Source organism: Panthera onca, chromosome C1 (genome assembly GCF_046562875.1).
Source record: "Panthera onca isolate mPanOnc1 chromosome C1, mPanOnc1 haplotype 2, whole genome shotgun sequence".
NCBI classification, from domain to species: domain Eukaryota; kingdom Metazoa; phylum Chordata; class Mammalia; order Carnivora; family Felidae; genus Panthera; species Panthera onca.
In genome coordinates, this window is record NC_138346.1 from 9116908 (window position 1) to 9139309 (window position 22402).

At 39.9% G+C, this 22402-nt stretch overlaps 1 protein-coding gene across 5 annotated transcripts in view; it reads right to left on the reverse strand.

The window, feature by feature from the left end:
- Window positions 1–22402, reverse strand: part of CAB39 (calcium binding protein 39) — an 87798-nt gene that overhangs the window by 56906 nt on the left and 8490 nt on the right. The window contains exon 1 of one of the 5 annotated variants that reach the window (XM_078450791.2): window positions 21463–22108. The exons of 3 other annotated variants lie outside the window; for them this stretch is intronic. The gene's annotated coding sequence lies outside the window, so the exon portion shown is untranslated. Of the gene's footprint in view, window positions 1–11962; window positions 12121–21462; window positions 22109–22402 lie in introns of those variants that run through there. One more of the 5 variants, XM_078450792.1, reaches the window with a different exon arrangement.

A 22402-nucleotide genomic window follows, 5' to 3' on the forward strand; every position in this document is an offset into this window, starting at 1 on the left:
TTATTCGTCTTTTTAATTTTTTTTTTTTTTAACGTTTATTTATTTTTGAGACAGAGAGAGACAGAGCATGAACAGGGGAGGAGCAAAGAGAGAGGGAGACACAGAATCTGAAACAGGCTCCAGGCTCTGAGCTGTCAGCACAGAGCCCGACGCGGGGCTCGAACTCACAGACCATGAGATCATGACCTGAGCCGAAGTCGGACGCTCAACCGACCAAGCCACCCAGGCGCCCCCTTATTCGTCTTTTTAAACCTGCATCTTCCAAGTTTTGATTCAGCTTTTGGATGAAAAGGCTACATGCCCTTCTTAGCTGTAAATAAGATGCAATAACTTACCTCCATTAAAATAAACCATGAATAGCTTTAAGAAGCATTTGGACCTTTGGTTAATTACCAAAGCCACCAAATACATACATAGATCATCATTAACTATATCAAAACCAAAATTAAGTGTCCAAGAGATACAAGACTTTGGAGTGTGTTTTGCAATTAATATACCTTGCAGGGGCCAACAGTGTTCAAAACTGGGTACTATTCAGGAGTCAAACTGATACTCTTTTATAGCCTAGATGGTAAACCAGAGGGTTGTAGTTGTAATAGTAGTATTTAAATTATTTGTATGATCTCTCATGCACGTCACAGTTTATAAAGCACTGTCGCTTCTCTGTTCAATACCTCCCCCGATGACTTCCCATTTCACTCAGAATAAAATCCAAACTCCTGACCAAGGCATATAAGGCTCATTGTGATCCACGCCTTTCTATTCTTGTCTCTTACACCCCAGACGTTAGCTACACTCCCTGGCTTCAATTCCTGGGCCAGGCCTATGTACATTCCCCACACTGTCTAAGGAGAGCTTTCAGCTCAAATCCCTGTGGCTCTCTCCCTCATTTTACCCACACTTCTACTCAAATGACACCATATGAATAGGGCCTTCCCAGACCACTGTTTCCAAAATAGCACCTCTCCCCTACTTTCATCTCCTTATCTTGCTTCATTGCTCTTCCAGTACTTATCACCATAAACTGACATATGTTTATCTGCTCCTTTCTGTTAAAATAAGTCCTATGAAAACAAGGACTTCACTGGTTTCACTCATTCATTGCTGTATACCCAGAAACTCTTGATTTCAGCTCAGGTCATGATCCCGGGGTTGTGGGATCGAGCCCCACATTGGGCTCTGCAGTGAGAATAGAGCCTGCTTAAGATTCTCTCTCTCTCTCCCCACTCTGCCCTTTTTCCCTCACTTACGCTCTCTAAAATTAAAAAAAAAAAAAAATTAATACAAGATCATTTCTCATAGAGGAATCAGGTCTCCATGAAGGAGCAGGAAATACACAAGAGGAGCCTGGGACATGTTAGTTACTTCAGAAAGCAAAGATGAATGAATGGGTTCATACAAAAAAAGACACAGGAGCCAATCTGAGTAGGCTTCCACAGGCCAAAGATGATACAATTGGGGCATAAAAAGGGAAAATGACTACAATGAATTGGCACACAAATTGAACCTTTGCGTATATATTTAGTAGTAATATAAGTATATATAATTAATAGAAGTAAAACATTAAAATCTATGAAAATTATGGTACTAAAAAAGAAAATTTAGTAGTCACCTTAGAGCCTGTGAGAGCAACACCACAATACCCTCAAAACTGGTAAATGAAGGGAACGGCGCATTTATCCTGTCTCTTCTATATAGCCTGTATTTGAGGGTAACCAAATAGGTGGCAAGGAAAAGTTCTTTATAGAAGATTCACATAAACGTACTAAATGTAGGAAGAAAAATTGAAAATTACCATTTTGTAATCCTTATGAAATAATGGATCTAGGCAACAAACATCAATGGCCATTAAAATCACAAGTGAAAGGGTGAGGGAGAACTTCATAATGGATACACTGGAAAACACTCATCTATTGCTAAAAATAGGACAACCAGACATCAATCTGTCTCATGACATAATGCAATAGGAAATACAAAGTTCCATCTATAAAAATCTGATTTCCTTTCCCCTACTAGAAACAAAAAATCTGAATAACCAAGTTTCTAGAGCTACCAGCCTAAAGGAACAAGTTGAACAACATCACTAGGAAGCAGTAAGTCAAGCCCAGAACAAGGGACAAGTCAAATAACTGGTTTTCTCCAACAGATTAAAGGGCATAAGGCAGGGTGAGGTGAGAAGCAGAGAATATTAAATAGTGAGACACTCACAAGACATCGTCAAATATATGGACCTTCTCTGGACCCTGATTCAAATAAACCAACTTTTAAAAATGATATATTGGCAGCCAGAAAAATTATACACTGGACATAATTAAGGAATCACTGTTAATTCTGTCAGGTATCATACTGGACTATAGCAGACAGTCTAACCAACATGTCCCAGGCTCATCTTGTTTGTGTACAGTAGACAAGAGTAGATAGGAAAAAATATCCTCAGTTAGACACACATACCAAAGTTTGAGTGATTTGAGATTTCCTTTAAAATATTCCCTAAGAGTAAGGTGGGGGGGGGGGCAGATAGAGGAAACAAGGCTAGCGAAGTATTAATCACTGTTGAAACAGGAGATTCATTATACTACAGCCTATTTGTATATGCTTGAACATTTTCATAATTTTAAAAAGATGAGTAATAAGGAAAAGTTCCTATTCTGAAGAACTGGCCTGTCTACTGTGCTTTGCTTTTCCCCTCTTATTTGCCAAAACATCCAAAACTATGTGTTAACTGCAGACGACCACCTTAATCCATGTTTCTGACTTAAAAACAACACATTCTCCTTTACAGAGCCTCAGAGCTCTCTTACTGCACTGTTCCCATCTACACGTGTTCATTTTGTCCCCTGCAGTTCAATAAGTAAACTTTCCTGTTGAAGGCAGCTAGGAGGAGGAAGAACATTCACAGAGAGTAAGTACATGGGCAATGACTTCAAAAGCCGACATGCAGTGTCCTTCCTTGAAATAATCCTTGGAAAACTACAGCGATACCACCATGGGCAGTCCCTCCTTGGGAGCACAGTTACTTCTCTACTTGCCCCAAACCTGGCCCCTCCCCCTACCACAGATAAATGCCAGTCGCTCCAGGAAGATCCCACAGTAGAGGTCCCCACCCTTCTCACACTCTAAGCTTTTAAAATCCGGATGATGCTGTGCTGTTGTTATTTATATATGTATCACCTCCAAAGAGTCAGGAACCCCTGTGGTGGCCAACTGAGTATTACCCATCACGTTACATGCTTTGTACAAGACTCCAGATAAATTTATTGACAGGGAACCGAAAAAACACTTCTCAAAACAAAAACAAATAAGGCCACAGAAATGACTGATACATAAATAACCAGGAGTTAACTAAAAAATTTTAATTTGAAACCCAGCCTGAAAGGGGTTAGGGGCCACCACCTAAATAGTTTGGGAGGTCAAGTGAGCAGGAAATCCTAGGAAAGTCCCTATAATTTACCTGTTGCTATGCACAAAGCTGGACCCCTACTTACTGAGCAACTCTAATTTACCATATAAACATGGCAAAATTCTGATTAAAGTGTGACGGATTAAGGTATAATTAACCAACATGGAATACTGCTGGGTTCCCAAGATGGTGATACAACTGTAGAACTATCTTGTTTTGATTCGCACAACTTTTTTTGCATGGATTGCTTCTTTAACATTAAACTAGAATGAACTTAACAGCACTGATCACTTGTGCATTATACTGTGATGTATATATATTCTCTAATCCAATGTCTACACTTTTTTTTCATGTTTATTTATTTTTGGGAGACAGAGACAGAGGGCCAGTAGGGGAGGGGCAGAGAGAGAGGGAGACACAGAATCAGAAGCAGCTCCAGGCTCTGAGCTAATCAGCACAGAGCCTGATATGGGGCTCGAACTCACGAACTGCAAGATTATGACCCGGGCCGAAGTTGGATGCTTAACCGACTGAGCCAGCCAGGCTCTCCAAAACATTTTTTTCCTTAATTCAAGTGTAGTTAACATGCAGTGTTATATCAGGTGTACAAGATAGCAATTCAACAATTTCATGTATTACTCACTGCTCATCAAGTGTACTCTTAATCCCCTTCGCCTAATTACCCCCATCCCCCCACCAACCTCCTCTCTGGTAACCACCAGTTTGTATAGTTAAGGGTCTGGTTTTTGGTTTTTCTCTCCTTTCCCCTTTGTTCAATTGTTTTGTTTCTTAAATTCCACATATGGGTAAAATCATATGGTATTTGTCTTTCTCTGACTGGCTTAAGCATTTTGCTTTAGCATTATACTCTCTAGCTCCATCCATATCGTTGCAAGTGGCAAGATTTCATTCTTTTTTATGGCTGAATAATATTCCATTGTACATATATACCAGATCTTTATCCATTCATCTATCAATGGAAACTTGTGCTGCTTCCATAATTTGGCTATTGTAAACAACACTGCAATAAACAGGGGTGCATCTATTCCTTCGAATCAGTGTTTTTGTATTCTTACTACAAACACTTTATCCATTCCCACCTTCTTGAATCCTATGGTAAATACTTTTATACATCTTTCGAGTCACAGAAAAGGCTATCCCTGAGATCCTATAATGAGTGTGTCAGTCAGGATACAAGGCAAGTGTCTTGACTCCAAATTCTCTTTGTATTTACCTGTCCTTTCATCTTTAAAAAATTTTTGTTAATGTTTATTTATTTGAGAGAGAGAGTGAGTGAGAGAGAGAGAGAGAGAGCGAGCATGAGCAGGGGAGTGGCAGTGAGAGAGGTAGACATAGAATCCGAAGCAGGCTCCAGGCTCTGAGCTATCAGCACTTGGGGCTTGAACTCATGAACCATGAGATCACAACCTGAGCCAGTCGGACGCTTAACTGACTGAGCCACCTAGGCACCCCTATCTGTCCTTTCATCTTACATACAGATGAAGTATTACAAAAATGTACAACATAACGGTAATAAATTAATAAGTATCTAGAAATAAATGTTCACCAAGTCACTTTTTACAAAATATTGATTTTTAAAATTCTGATCAAATAGGCAAAAGGCAATCTCTAAGATTATGGAGTTAAATAAATGTGAAAAGAATACCCCTGAATGTCCCCTAGCCCTAAAAAACACACAAAATGAAAACTGGTCCATATCTCTGTTTCACTTGGTTTGGAAAAGATTTTTACTACTCGTTACTGAAAACCCAAGTTCCTTTTCTATTAAATATCAGAAATGCACTGCATAGAGAGCCAGGCTATGAAAACTGTATACTCCTCTCCAGTTTGAACTAGTATCTCAAACACATGCATCCGTCTGAGTGATCATGTGCTTCTCCATCCACTCATCCTTCATTCTAAGTAAATTATACAATGAGTACTTAATGAAATGGGCTGAGTAAAAGTGATGTTTAGGAATAATTTCACTTTTGTGTTCTTCTAAAACAGGCTGTTAATCCTTGAGAATTTCTTTTATACTAAACATGGAAATGTCAAATTATGAATGCTTATGAAATATTCTCTAATGGTAAAATTCATCCTATATTTGAGTAACAAAGCAACAGACACATACTTCTAGGAGAGGGCTCTGCTTTAAGTAGCTGATTTTTAGAAAAGTAATTTTACAAGAACTTGCTTTAAAGTATGAGATCTTATTTAAAAAAAAAAAACAAAACAACAGAGCTCTGTGTTAATTTTGCAAAGAGAAACCTCATGGTAAATTTCAAACACTTCTTGAAAGAATCATACTACTTGTGGTAAGTTGTACTGTGGTAATTCCAGAGTAGCATACAGTCAACATGGACTTTCAAGACTAAAATAAGATAACTAAAGTAAGACAACTAAGTACAACAGAATATTTCAAGCTAAATCCTCTCTGAAACAAAGGCGGGGCATATAGGAACATCACTCAAACAGTTCCAGGATTCACTTAAAAGAGTGGGAAGTATTTTAACTGAACACAGCTAAATTAACTCTTAGGAGTTAAGAATGTATCACGGATCAGAGCTCTGGGACTTCCTTCAGCACACACACTAGTAACTTCACTTCTGCAGAAAAAAGTTTGCTCTTTGAATACATATTTGTTCTTTGCCCCAGTTGAATATTGGCCTCAGTAGCAGTTTTCAAATGTCTTTTGTTGATTAAAAGAAACGTGGTTTGCTCAGGACTAAAGCAAGATGCCATGAATGGGAGTATTCTTAAAAATGGTTTTCTTCCTTAGATGCCTGGGGGGGGGGGGGGGGGGGGCTCAGTCAGTTAAGCATCTGACTCTTGGTTTCCGCTTGGTTTCCTCATGGTTCGTGGGTTGAAGCCCCATGTCAGGCTCTGCACTGACAGTGTAGAGCCTGCTCGGGATTCTCTCTCTTCTCTTTCTCTCTCTCCTCTCTTTTTTCCTCTCTCTCTGACCCTCCCTGCTTTCCTCTCTCTCTCTCTCTCTCTCTCAAAATAAACTTAAACAAAAAAAAAATTTTTTTTTAACGTTTTTTTTTCTAGAGGCGACTGGGTTGCTCAGTTGGTTGAGTGTCAACTCTTGATTTCAGCTCAGGTCATGATCTCACAGCTCCTGAGCTCAAGCCCTGCATCTCCCTCTCTGTCTCCCTCTCTCTCTCTCTCTCTCTCTCTCTCTGCCCCTCCCCTGTTCATGCTCTCTCCCTCTCTCTCTCAAAAATAAACAGTGAAAAAAAATGTTTTTCTTCTACTTGTGACTAAATGAATATCAAATTCTAACTCAGCTTAGTAATATTACAAATAAAGTTGAGTTTTAAAAATTAAGGTCCATGTCTTTTTGTTTCAATTTTCTGCATGAACACAGCTTCGCAAAACTTAATATTTTATATAAATAATTCCATGCAAAATACACCTTTAACAATGTCTTTTAAATTCATCATGAAAGTAAACACACATTTCAAAGCTGAAATTGTTCGATCAACACACTCTTTACTGAGTCAGCAGGGTGCCACTGTCGCATTTCTCCAAAGGACAGGCTGGTTTGTAACTATTTCAGCAGAAATACTCATGTCACAGCCTTTAGGTCTTATTTCTATTGGGCACCTGTATGTCCCCCCCATTGTGTTCAGATCTGCCCAGCTTTACTTTGTATTAAGGTACCGGGGCCAGTTGTCCCTGGAAGTCACGTAAAACGAGTGACGGTAAAGAAACTCCTTGTCTTCCCTCTCCTAGCCAGACGTACTGGACTCAGGACTGACACTGAGCATTAAGTGTCAGTTCTTCATCTTTATCAACTCTGAAGAAATGATCCCTGACCTACCCACCTTAGAAGGCAATGTCTCATATGGGGCGCCTGGGTGGCTCAGTCGGTTAAGTGGCCGACTTCAGCTCAGGTCATGATCTCACAGTCCGTGAGCTCGAGCCCCGCGTCGGGCTCTGTGCTGACAGCTCAGAGCCTGGAGCCTGCTTCGCATTCTGTGTCTTCCTCTCTCTCTCTGCCCCTTCCCTGCTCATGCTCTGTCTCTCCCTGTCTCAAAAATAAATAAAAACATTAACAAAAAGTTACCAAAAAAAGAAGGCGATGTCTCATAAAGAACAAGTAAATAATGGGTTTCTCTGGCCACAAAAAGACCACAAAATGTTCTGTACCAGAGTAAAACAAGCCAAGGAGATTCTGAGGGACTCAGGTAAGGCAGCAGTCTGAGTCAAAACATGAAGATTGTTAACTTGTACCAAAAACGGATGCCAATTTACACTGCCATCAACAGTGTACCAGCTCACTGACAGCAGGCTCTAGTAATCCTTCTGATTTCTTTTGTCAGATTGAAAATGCTATTTTCTTGACCTCCTCCTCTCCCTTCCCCTCTCATCAGTGCAATTCTTTTTATTTGAATTGCTGATAACTGATAACAATGAACACATTTGCATGCCTACTGTCCACGTGTACTTTCTTAGTAAAACTGTACATCTCTACTGCCCGTCAGTCTACTGGGTATGGAGTATGTCTTTTTCCTACTGATTTGTAGGATATTGTATAATTATGAATATTATCCCTTTGGCTGTTATTTTTTTGCAAATATGTTATCCTACTTTGTCATTTTCATTTTAACTTTTTAAATTTAATGCACAAATCATTTTCTTACAGCTTTATCGACAACCTTTCTCTTTATGAATTCCAGAGCTTCTACCAGACTTATAACTGCATGCTGAATACGAATGTAAGATTCCATATTTACAGGTATCAGACATTAAACAATGAATATCCTTTTCTGAAATAATGTTCTATGAGAATCTAATCTAACAAACCTCACTACATTATCCAGTTTGCCAAGGCATGTTAACTTTTACATTAGCACTGCTTAGCAGTGGGGAAAAGGTCAAGAAATCTACTATAACATGAATTCATGACCTTTCTCCAGTTAATCACCAACTAATTAAGTTAGTTGGGAGGGAGGGCGCACAGAATGCATTCTTTATACATAACTATACTAAAACGCATGTTAAGTACAATGTTAAATAAACACGAAAGTTGGTATTTTTCAAAATTATAGATGTATGGCTTGAGAATATTTTAAGATGAATCTATAGACATGCCTTTTAGACATGGATTCCAACATGATGTGATGAACTTCCTTTTCCTACACTTTATCCCAGTCTAAGCAAGCCCGAGGCAAATACCACGATTAGAAGGAAATTGACAATATGCCATCAAACCGCGGTAGCAATTTCAGTGAGCACCAGGTAGGAATATTTTGTAGTAGACATGTATCCTCGTGTCCTAGGGACTGACGCATCCAGGACTAGAGTAAAAGGAAAGTGAGAGATTCCTGTAGAAGAAACTCAAAGCTTTTTGAGCAGCCTAATCAGACATGTTGCTATGTAAATTACCATCACCACACTAGCCTGTGAGCTGTATGTGTGCAAAAGCCATAGATCCACGTCCAATCTGCACTACATTAAGCACAGGTGGCAATCAAATTCCTATAAAATTTATCCGGTTTTGGTTTTGTTACAGAGAACTGTGGGGGAGGTGACTCAGAGGACCCCCTCAGGTATTCTCCAGCATTCCAGCCTGTCACTGTCCTTAACAGTGCAGTGTTTCACAAATCAGAGGAACATATGGGAAGGAGAAGAAAAAAGAAGAGAGAGACAGGGAAGCAAACCATAAGAGACTCTTAATGATAGAGAACTGAGAGTGGACAGAAGGAGGTGGGAGGGGGATGGGCTAAATGGGTGATGCGTACTAAGGAGGGCACTTGTTCTGCTGAGCACTGGGTGTTATATGGAAGTGATGAATCACTAAATTCTATACCTGAAACCAGTATTGCACTATATGTTAACTAGAATTTAAATAAAAATTTGAAACAAAATTTCACCCACAAAAAATGCAGTGTTTCAGACTGAACCCTGCATTCCACATGTGCTCTGACTGGCTAACATCACCCAGCCATGTATTTCATAAACATAATCTTGGACTCCATGAAGAGCTTTGATAGTAACATACATGGCTGTTTTCTATTAAGCAATTTAATTGACCTAGGTCTTCTCCACATGTTCCCCATCTTATTACTTCTCCCTACCAGATTCCTGTCAACTACAAACCTGATCAGTAAGTCACACAGGTCTTTCTTTACTTATTAAAAGTACGTATACTGAAGCTTTCCAAATAAAGCAGGCCACCAAACTGCATTATAAGTTTAAACAACCACCAGGCCATCAGGCCACCTAACTGTATTACCACTAGTGGTGATGGCTTACAGATTTCTCTGACCTTATAACACACATATATTCACACGTTAAAAAAGTATCACACACACAGTATGAGCGAACAGTACTTATCCTTAAGAACTAAGATTGCAATGATATTCTCTCTTCTATTTCATTCCATCCTAGTCCCTTGCTCCCTTCCTCCCTTTAAAATGCTACTCAGAGCCCTCTGAGCCGATTTCACAAACAAATGACAGGATGGAACCTGCAGTCTGTAAAACAGACTTCTAATCAATTAGGGTCACTCTTTTACTAATGACAGCTAACTTATTTACAATGTTGAACTTCTCAAATTATCATAATATGGCAAAAAGATTTCATGACTTGGTTTAAGACTTGAAATTACAATTACATATTACAAAGCCTTATCTAGAAACATCTGTAATACATGACTGATTCCATGAATATGTTAAAGGCCTTTTATCAATATGATCTGTTATCTTTAATTTTATCTACATTGATTCATATACAGATAGTCTTTTTTTTTAATGTTAGCCTGCTTTGTTTTTTTTTTTAACGTTTACTTATTGAGAGAGAGAGAGAGAGAGAGAGAGAGAGAGAGAGAAGGTGTGCTAGTGGGGGAGGAGCAGAGAGAGAGAGACAGAGAATCCTAAGCAGGCTCCGCACTCAGCACAGAGCCAGACGCAGGGCTAGATCTCAAGAACCAGGAGATCATGTACCTGAGCTTAAACCAAGAGTCAGACGCTTAACCAACTGAGCCACCCAGGCACCCCTCATTTACAGATAGTCTTAAGGAATTAGGAGTTACATTGTTACAGTTTGAGAATTCGTTCCAGAAAATGTGAACTGCACAACTATTTCTTTACAACCTAGCACTGTATTTCAATAATAGAGGTTAATCAATGTTCACGTTTTAAAATGTGACACCACTCGTCCTCAAGCATGAAATCACAAATCCATTTTTCTTCTAGTTAAATTTACTACTCCCTTTGCTGCAGGGTTGTGTAAATATAGTCCATCTGATCATGGGCAAACATCATGGCTTCACCCATATTTTAGTAAACGAGAAAAGCAAACAGCCAATCCTGCTCTTTTAAAAAGCTGGCAATTCCTTAAAAAGAATGTATAATTCAAACTGGAACTGTAAACAAGTGGGAGAATATGAAACAAAGTTCAAATATGAAGAAAAAAGCCTTTTAGAAAATTATTTTTGTGTCAAAGAAAAGAGAGATTTTTAAAAAAAAATTTTAAAAATGCTGTGGTTCTAAAAAGGTATACCTGAGAGGGGTGAAATGTTCATTTTTCTCTTTTGAGAAAACAATTTCCTATATTTCGAAAAAAACAATTTCCTTTTGAAAATTTACACCCTTCAAACTTCTATCTAAAGGATCAGATATAAACCTGGAAAATCACTTTCCTTCAGGGTCCAGCACTGCTATTTTTGTTCTGGCCAAATGCCCATGAAAGCACAAACATGCCACAAAACCAGCCTGAGCCGAAGCACCATAGTTGGGGATTTGAAGGTTTATTTCCTTTTTAAACCACCGTATAGTGGTATTTAGTGTAAACAGGCTTTTTCCAGCACAAGTATTTGGAGCCACAGAATATATAGTTCCATGGCCCTTCAGAGGATGGTGTAGGACATTTTATACTCAAGGAGGATCTCTCCGAACCAGTCAGCAGATCCCTTCCAGCCCTCCATATCAACATACTAAGTGGCTGGCACGCAGATGTCTGATCCTGGGTTGGGAGAAAAATTCTAGGTGAGATAATGAAGCTAAAAAACAATTCATTTCAGAGGAAGTAACTGGAGGTCATTTGTCAACTGACTGGCACGATGAACTAGAAAAACTCTTGGGAAAAAGCTCCTGATCCTAGAGCCCAGACTCAGCTCATGGACCAAAAGATGTAGTCATGCCTCCTCCTGTGGTGCACATTCACTAGTTGTTGTTCCAGGACTCCGTTTACCACTGGGGAGCCACGGCACACCCACATGGGATGACCGAAACCTATGGAGGACTAACAGACACCATCAGACCCCGTATGAAAAACCCAGATACGTGACATGAGCAGCAAGTTCAGAGGACAGACACAGCACCCTGTGCTGAAGACCTCAGACTTCAACTGAGGGGATGTTTCTTGAGCTGTGTTCTGTAGACAGGATAAAATTGGGTAAGAGTCAGAAAATGTATTACAATATACTGGAAGGCTTTATGCAGCAATCTGAATTATGGTAAGAAAACAAAAATTATTTTGTAATTTCATCAAGCTCTGGCAGGAAATAAAGTATCAAGTGAAGAGGAAGGCAGAAGGTAAAAAACTCACGGTAAACCCAAGTGCTGTTTACAGAGTAATCACATGCCTTCTTTTATTGCCCAAAGAACATTCCACACTTGATGGAGTGGTGCTTTCCAGGTGAGTGTTGACATCACAATACAGTCACAATGGAAAACTGCTTTTTAATCTGAAAGCTGTATCTAAAATACACAACAAAAACATCTTATATCCAAGGGAGTACAAAAAGTTAAGTTTTAGGTAGAGATCCCACGCATCCAGGAAGAGCTATGATGGATGCAATTACTTAACACTGAAAACATATTTTCTTCTACAAAAGTTCTGAATATGGGATTCCATGTTTCCTTTACTATTTCAGCAGAAGAATCTACTAACTCAAGTGAATGTGGAGACTAAAGTATTCGTTTAAGTGCTATACAATCTGCAAAAAAACCCATACGGAGATTATCCCTTCTGTGCAAGCTTCAAAAGCTACTTTCTTGGGTTTTTTGTTTGTTTGTTTGTTTTTAATGTTTATTTGAGAGAGATTCCCGTGCATGCAAGAGGGGCAGAGGGAGAGGGTGGAGGCGGGAGGAGGGGCGGGAGAGGGGGACAGAGAGAGAGAGAATATCCCAAGCAGGCTCCTCACTTGTAGCGCAGTGCCTGACATGGGGCTCGATCCCACGAACCGTGAGATCATGATCTGAGCCGAAATCAAGAGTTGGACGTTTAACCAACTGAGCCACCAGATACCCTAACATTCCCGGTTTTTAACTTTATCTCCCAAATGCTTGGATTATTGCTAACCATATCGCCAATCTGTCAAAATTTTAGTGGTTCAAACAGGAAGTTAATGTTAATGAAAACTGGGCTTTCCACAGGTGTTCCTGGGAGTAGGAGGTTGCACAGGGTGAGCCTGTTCCGGTGGGTGCTTGACGATGCAGGCTTTTTAATTTTTCCAGACTAAAATGACATTAGTCATGAGTCGGACAGTGGCTTCTAAACCTAACTCTAAGGTCCAAGGAAGGCAGGTGACGGGCCATCTCTTCTCCAGCCCAAACACCTCATTCCTATCGGCTTTTTATACGGAACTTCAGTGTCAGAAATTTAACAAAAATTTTTAAACTACTACTTTATAATAAACATGTCTGCACGTTGAACACAGAACTATTTTCTGAGAAAAAACACTGACCTAGCCTCCAAGTCAATTTATATAACTAGATTTGAAATCAAGTCCCGGTTAAGCTTTCTTTTTTTCACTTTTACTTAAAAAAATGTTTTAACGTTTATTTATTTTTGAGAGAGAGCGACAGGGTGCGAGAGGGGCAGAGTGGGGGGTGGCACAGAATCTGAAGTGGACTCCAGGCTCTGAGCTGTCAGCACAGAGCCCAACGCAGGGCCTGAACTTGTGAACCAGGAGATCATGACCTGAGCCAAAGTCGGAAGCTTAACTGACTAAGCCACCCAGGTGCCCGTAAGCTCTTTAATTTTCAAAGGCTGATACTGGTACTGCTGGCCAGCTTAGCCAACTGTTAAGGCAGAGTGGTTACTAGAAAGTTACAACCTTGGACTTCTCTGCTACCCAATTTTAATAAAAAGTTCAGTGGTATGAACGATTACAGAGGGCTGCTCCCAAAGCTCCAGAGCATCAGAAAAATAATGATTTAACTGAACTGTACTCTGGCCTAATATTATTCTTTATGTTTTTATACTAAGATACGTTAAACTCGAACTTGGGTTTTACAGACACTGTAGAGAATTGAGAGAAATGTAGTATGGACTCAGAGCCTGCTAATAAAGGATCCACAGGGTCTCCATTCCTGGAAAGATTACACTTGTCCTAAGCAGCTGGTTTGTTTTTTATCTCAGGAACAGTCTTGCAATTGATCTTGTTTTCTTCTTTGTTCTGGCCACTAAAACTTAAGAGCCACAGGTCTGGTGCCTAAGTACGTAGTGTAAAAGACATGCACTTATCTGTGTACTTACCCTGCCCCAAGAATCATTCTATTTGCCTTTCTTTATTTTTCCTTGGCTCCTTATGTAAATCTTTGGGTGATGGTGGAGGAGGGGGAAGGGACACGAGGGGAAAGAAAAGAGAAGAAAACACACCCCTAACTTTTTCCATTTCCCTAAATTAGAAGGCAAGGAACATGAAAGAACAGCTAATTTTAGCACGAGGGTGTGGCTTTTAACCTTACCAACAACAGGATAAATTGGGTAAATACTGCAAGGTCTAGTGTGTCGATTTTCTCATTCAAGTGAAAATAGGTAAGGCTGCTAAGGGGACATCCTGTCTGGGAGAGATGACTAAATTAAGTCAAACAGGTAAAGTGTATCAAGGCAATCAACGGGTATGGGGTACGTTAAAATAAGGTACTCGTATCATTTTTCTTCAGAGTCAAATAATTCCTATCTGTGATAACAATGGCCCAGGCGTCCCCGTAATTCGAGAGGTGGTCGGAACAAGCTCATCTCTCAAACAGCACCTTCTCCGGTGTGCAACGCCTATTTAGGCCCTGTCATTCTCCTTTCTGGGAAGTAAGGATGAATAAAAATATTTCCAAGTTTATTCGACATATTTTTCAAGTCTCTATTATGTGTGAGGCATCGCAGACATTAAGGTCTAAGTGGCTGCCTTTCTAGAAAAATACTTTTTAAAACCACTTATACAAAATGTATTCTATTCAACTAGTGTATAAAATACCACTCATAAATTTAAATGGGTGAGCTGTACTTTCAAACTTTTATACTCTATTCCACTCTCTTCTCACATAAATTAGTAAAAGCAGTAAGATTACAACTTGCGGGGAGGGGACAGGCAAAGGGCACAAGGTAAAAATGTAAACAAACTGCAAATAAGGAGAGAAAGCAAAACGCCACCTAGTCAAATACTGGTGTTTTAGACTAAAGCAGATTAACAAAGTGGAACATTCCACCCTTGGGGAGCAAACATTCCAGTCCCTCCTTGTGTATTTCTGGGACTGCTGAGTGTCAGTGCAGTAGCTTTCAGTCAGGGCTGGAATTCCTTTGGGATTCTGTGATCCAGTCCTTTATAGACTCCTCTGGGCCCTGAGGATATCTAAGGGCAGAGGAGCTACAAAGGAGCCTGCTTTTCAGACTAAAATGTGAGGACAAAATGAGAACAGGAAGGGGTATGTGGCCTCAGGGCAGACAAATAACCAAGCAGTTCACCTGAACTTATTCTTGGTCACCTGAACAAAGCAGACAGGAGGATAAGAGCCCTAACAATCCTCCCGGCTGGGAAGGTCACAGGGTCACTCTGAAGATGCCCCCCCCATCTCCTTCTGGCAACTGCTCCCCCTCTCCGCCCCCACCATTAACACGGCTCCAAGGGGAGGTGCTCCAAGTGCTGGAAGAACCATACTCCCCCTGGCCCTAGCAAAGTAACATAGAGGGGCAGGCAGACCTCTCAGTGATAATCTCAACTGCAGGGCTGAAGCTCCGTGAAAGGACTTTTACGAAGTGCAGGGGGCCAGGCTCTCAGGTGGAGAAGGCTGGTCTGCGCAGAGGATGTGGTGAGCAAGCAGAGCAGAGAAACGCAGCAGCAAATGGAGACTCATAATAAAGTCTGCGTTCCTGGTTCCGACTGCTGAAGGCCCGGGTGCGTTACTGCCTTTTCCCATACTCCTCCTGAAATAAGCTTCCACCGAATCCCTGCCTTGTTGGAAGAAACAAGAGAGTTCCAAGTAGCACAGGGGCTACCTCCTAGGTATCGCTGCTCCAGTCCTGTGCCCCAAAAAGGCAGCTCTAACAGAGGGAGGGCTCAGACATTTCTCCTCTTAACTGGACCGGAACCCACCTAGTGAAGACTGAGAGTGGCACTTTTATTCCTGTATGTACCCTACACACCTCCATTCAGAGCTGAATATCTGAAATGCGTCATTAAATGACAGTGGAAGAAACATGAAAAAATTTGAAAATAGGTCTGTTTATTATCACAAATTGAGAATAAAGCTCAAGATTATACAAGCAAATGTAAATGAAATGCAGGTTTTTTTCCCAGCCATCCTAAACTGAACTCTCAGGATGATCTTGCAAAACTCCTGATCTTTCCCTTCAGGTACTGATGCTCTAAAACTTGGAAGAAATACGGACAGGTATAAAGACTACAAAATTACATAAATTAAAGTGTATGAATAGTGGTATATCATCCCCCTAAACTGTTATATGGCACCCAAGAACAACCATTTAAAAACTAGGACTCCACACCTTCTCTTCTTATTGAGCAGTTCCTGAGAACTGGAGGGAGAGCAGATGAGGGAATCTGGGTGAAAACAAGGTGTTTACATTTCGAGTGTCTCAGTGTCTGACCTGAGGCAAAGCAGAACATTTTAGAGTTAGAACATCACAGCTCTCATTCAAAGAGAAGCCAAGCCAATCCAGTGAAAAGTCCTCTGGGTTCCAGAGGGACTACGTAGCTGCTATGCTCCAGAACTAGTGCTTCGAAATCAAGCTATTTAAGGATCTGATGGACAGCCTTGTACTCTAAGCACCAAAAATGGGGGGGGGGGGGGGGGGGGGGTCAAGAAACAACTACTTTTGCAACTGCTATATGTTAGATGACATAATTTATCATCCAAACCAGGACAATTTGGGGAATGAAGGGGGATGCAATGAATAATTATGTGGGGACCAGAGGCATAAACCTGGACTTTCCCTGGCGAACAGGACATTTGGTCACCAATACTAAATTGTGGCTACCGTGCCTCCCCTATGACCACCCAACTTTTCTATTTCATTTCCCCCGATTAAGGAAAGCACCCTCCACTTACAGCAGGGCTTAGCAGAGTCACCTGCACATAAATAATTTATTAGTGGTGATAAAAATATGTCTCCCTTGGCAATATTTGGTATTTCAAATCAGTAAACATCAAAATTCACTAGGTTGATGAAGGAATACGCCCATGGCACAGAGTAACTGTAACTCTCCACTTCCCACCAAATACTCTTTGCTCCAGGCCAGGTGGTCAACAAGTTGCCAGTTCCCTTATAAGCTGAAATATTAGTCTGATTCACCCCACCATGCTGTCATTGCTGAAGGGATCACAACAGGCTGATCTAACTGATCTAATTTCCGCAAGAGCCCAGCTCCCCATCTCCATACCCTTGCCCAAACCTCTGAGCTATTTTACCCTGGCTTATGTACCCTTGTATTGGAAAATTACAAGAAATACATTTCATGTTTGCCCCTACGGAACAAGGGCCATCTTCACATCATCTTCACAAGGTAGGATACTAAAGGAAAATCAACAGTGAGAGGTGCGTTTGTGCACACACATGAGTTTTAAATAAAGGTTGGGTGTAATGTGTCTCCTAACATCCAAGCACGTGATCTTAGGAATGACTTTGATAAACCTGAAACCATAAACCTTCTGAGCTCCCTGCTAAGAGATGACTTCACTAGGCTTCCAGCTGTCTCTACTTTGACCACTAGGAGGATATCCTCAGCACTAATTTCACCTTCTTTAGGTTTATGGTGCTGCATCAGATAGGGCATTCCAATAAATCAGTGCAACATCAACTGGAAGAATCTAATTTTGAATATCTTTAACAATTCAATGATTCAGAGAAGCAAACTCCATTTTCTTCCTTCACCCAATAGCTAATTTAAAATAACAGCTTTACTGACAATAATTTACATACCACACAATTCGCTTGAAGTATACAATTCAATAGTTTCAATAGTTCAGAGTTGTGCAGCCATCACCACAACCAATAAAATACCTGGATTTTTTTGTTTGTTTTGAGACGCTGGAGATCACTTGCCGTGAGGATGAAAAACAAATGCGTGTTATTTTATCTTCTGGCTTACATGAAAGGAATATCTTAAGAATCTGGATATATGCTGGACCAAAATATTTCACAGAAAAGCCAAATGGGCAGCATATGAAATTGCCTTACTCTCCCTCTCAATGCATCCCTACTAACATAAGCATTACCACTTAAAAAAAAAATCTCAATTAACATCCCCCTCATTGTTTATTTGTATTTCTTTTATTTAGCCACTACCTGAATTGGCTGTTTATTTATCCAGTGTTTGAGTCTTTGACATGTTTGAAAAAAAGCACGTTTCAAGGGTTAAGAGGATAAGCTCTTACCAGACCCAAGTTGGAACCCCAGTTCTGCCATTTAGAAGAGAGGTATATACCTCTTGGGCAAAACATTTACCTGATTATAAAATGATAGCATGACTTAAAATTTTAACATGATTAAACATCCAAGGTAGCATTTACTAATAAACAGCAGTTGCCAGTTTGAACAAGCTTTTGCTATACTGAGCTAAATATTAACCCTTTGTCTATGATCATGCAAACTTTTTTTCACACATTTATCTTTTTTGTTTGTTTGTTTGCTTTTTTGCCTTTTGATCACTTGATAGCAATGGAAATAAGCCTACTTCCTCATCCAAAGGTCTATAAATATTCACATAAATGTTCTTCTAATTTATGTTTTTAAACTCATTCTTCCATCAAATTAATTTTCTGAATTGATTTTCCCAAAGAATAACCAATTATCGAAAAATCTTCTGCTAAATAATCCTTCCTCTTTCCCTACTGATATGTGATCTCACTCACCTAGTAGGTACATATATATGTACCTATATATATGTATATAGGTACATATATATATGTATATACCTTTCACTAAGCTCCCTAAGTTAACTTTTTAAATATGACTTTACTCTCTGGCCAACAGTAAGCTAACTTGGGCAATTTTCTTGCTTCCTAACATTCATTCAGTCTTCACATTCAAAAACATGGTAACTCTCCATTCTTACATCTTCTTTCCACTCAATTAAGTTTGTAGTTTTCTTCATAGAGATCCTGCCCATCTTAGGCATTTCATTGTTTGTTGTATGAGATTTTTCTCCTAATATATAATATACACAAGAAGGGGAGGGGCAGAAGGAGAGAGAATCCTAAGCAAATCCTAAGCAATCCATGCCCAGTGTGGAGCCCGATACTGGGCTCAATCCCACAACCATGAGATCATGACTTGAGCCAAGATCAAGAGTCGGATGCTTAAGCGACTGAGCCACCCAGGAGCCCCCTAATATTTTTACAACTGGATACGGCAGGAAAGAAAAACAAATGCTACCAATTTTAAATACCTTTATGTGGTATATGGCTACCTTACCAAACTTAGTTTTTCAGTTGATTCTTGTTTTCCTAGGTTTAAGACTGTAACATCTGCACGTATTGCTATTTTCTGCCGGTTTTTCCTAACAGTTATACATTCTACTTGATGTTTTCTAGCATTGGCCAGGTTGATACTGAGCATCAGAAGTGTTACTGGACATGCCTATTTCACCTTCTTATTTCAAGGGGAATTCTACCACAGTTTTCCCATTGGCAGGTTGTTGGCTGTTGGTTTAAGACAGATACTCTTTAATCTCCTACCAGCTTTTGAAGAGCTCATAATCAAGAACTGGTAAATTAGCACTGTTATCTTGGCGCATACTGAGATGACACAGCACAAGGGTGCCATATACACTGGTGCTGGACCCCAACGTACCCCGAGGGTTTGAAACCCCAGGCTGTGTGACTTACTACCCATTTATCCTCGGGCAGATTATTTTACCTCTTGGTCTAAATTCCTTCATCTGTAAAATGAGGCTAATAACACTAATAACCACCTCTTTGTCAGGGCTGTTGGGAGGACTGAAATAATTAGAAAAATGCCTGGCGCGCAGTAAATAGCAAGCGTTACCTGTTACCTATCTTCTTAAAGGAAGAGAACTGCCTATTTAATTATTTGCTGGTGTTTTACTTAGGATTTTCATGACTACTTTCCTAGGTGAAATTGAAACATAGTATCCTTCCTTTGTAATGTCTTATCAAGTTGCCATTCTTATATTCTATCAGGTTTGTAAGAGTTTTTGCCAGTTTTGAAACATGACTTCTTTATCTTTTGGTATTATTCTTCTAGGATCTAGAATAAATGAGATCATTTATTGAAAAATCTCTTTAAAATTTTAAAGAGAACTTATACTTTCTGTATCATCCAGGTCCAGAGCTCCACTCACTTTTTTGGTTCGGAGGCCATGGCCTTTTAACCTGTATCTAATACATTCCATGGTTAATAACCTCTTCAAGTGCTCTACTTCTCAAGACAGTTCTGAAAAGCAACCAGTTCCACCTTCATCGTTAGATCTTTCAAAGTCATACATGACACATTCACTGAGAGCCAGTGTTTCTCTGGTCAATTCTTTCTGGAGGCACTCCTCTGTCTTGTTTCTCCTATTTCTTATTTCTTCCTCCTCTTAACAACGAAAGCCTCTGTAGAAGAGAGTTTTGCCCTTTTCACACACCCACAGAGCGTCTGTATACAACATCCTATGCTAAGCACCCTCATCTCTCTGTCTTCCTTTCACTATATTTAAGTGTAAAATAAGATAAACAAGGAAAAACTAACATGCCTCACCCTCACCACCATCCCCCATAAGGTTTTGCCTTGTGTGGAGGAGGAATGCACTCTATTGTCCAGCCCTCTTCCCAAGGAGGCAGCTTCTAATCACACACCATGTAGTTAGTGTTCAGGAATAAGGGCAAGACAAGCTCTTGAGTAAACAAATGGGTTATGACCAACTGTAAAGAACAGGGATGAATAATTTTAACAATATAAAGCTAGAAAGTATTTACTTTGCTGTGTGCACATCCCAGGAAGCTGCTACCAGTTCTAGCTCCTTTGTGTCTACTTGAGAAGGCAAGGCACAGAGGATGTGGGCCACTGAATTTGTGTCTAATGTGCTCTACAGTACTTCGGAAGAGCATAATATACAGCTTACATTCCAATGCAACGAACAGAAGTAAAATGATCTTGGAAAAACATCAAAATGACTTCAAATCCTAGAAAATATTCCAACTTACACACTTGTACATTTTTCAGATAATCTCAAATATGAATGAAACTATCTTTACAGACATCTGTATCCTGCCTACATCCTTATCCAAGACACTTAGAATTCTATTACAAAAGGAAATAGTTAATAAACTGTTTTGTAGCTTCTAGAAATCAACACTTTGCTAATGACTCACTCCCTTCTGGAATATGTCAGCAATCAACATCAATTTCAGTCTCTATGATTTGTGGATTCCACCTTTCCCTTTTTTGGAAAAACAGTACATTAGTGTCTCTAATCTTCCTCTCTCTAATCTCCCTGTCTTGAGTGAGTCTTGACCTTGAGTGACTCCCTCAAAGGTCACTGACAGAAAGGGGCACCTGCGTGGTTCAGTCAGTTAAGCATCCGACTCTTGACTTCAGCTCAGGTCATTGAGCCCTGTGTCAGGCTCTGTGCTGACAGCCTGGAGCCAGCCTGGGATTCTCTCTGCCTCTGCCTCTCTCTTTCTCTCTCTCAATAAATAAAACATAAAAAAAAAAAAAAAAAAAAAAAGACAACTGACAGCCAATCAGTGATGTGAACATTCTCTCAGTGTCCTAGGATCTCACACATCCTGACCAGAAGATTTGACCTCATGTTTCTGTTACAGAAATTTCCTGTGTTCCAGGATAATTCTACATTCCAGTACCTTGTGGTGGAGGCAACATAGTGGTGGGTTACAAGTGCACACTCTGGGACCAGGGTTTCAAACCTAGATGTAGCACTTCAGGTCAATTATCTAGCTTCTTTTTTCTCCATTTACTCACCTGAAAATATGGGGATGAAAACAGGGTTATTACGGGATTAAATTAGGTTAACAGAGAGGTCAACGTGATAGCAGCAGGTAACATACGTGTGTTATGTTAGCAATTATTTATTCTTTTTACTTTGTTTTTGCTTACACAAGTAGATAATCTTTATGCTGCCTAACACTGAACTGGTGGTATACCTCAACGACGCCAATCAGAACCTCTCATTTCAGCAACTCCAGGCCCTACTCAGGACAAATAGGCAATAAAAGAAACAGGGACAGACAATGCAGATGTCTCAGCAGGTTACATAAATGTAGGAGGCAGCCAGCTATGTTCAGAACAGTGAACAGTTTGCAAACTAGATCTGGCACCCACCATTGTTAATCTCCTATAAATGCCCCTTTTCTTAGGTCAGGACACAAAATTAAACTCCCAATAGCAATGTAAAATATCGAGGATGGAGAATTTTAAAAACTGGCATAAAACAAGAAAAGGCAACTTTTGCCTTGCCTTGTTCTTCCTTTAGTGACCAAAATTACAGGAATGCTAAATTAATCATTGATGTGGGTATGTACATATTTCTATTTGATGACCTGTTATAAAGAGAAATTATTCTACCTTTAAGATATTGTTTAAAAAGAATGGTTTAAACAATAACAGTAATATAGCATAAAGTTCAGCAATTATGAGTCCATTTGCAACTATGAGACAAAACAACTCTAAGTGGGTCCTTTTGACTACTTTAAAACTATTCCAGAAGGTTGATATCACAATGAATGATACATCTAGCTACAGATCAAAAGAGTCGATGTTCACATAGAGTCCGCTTTAACACAT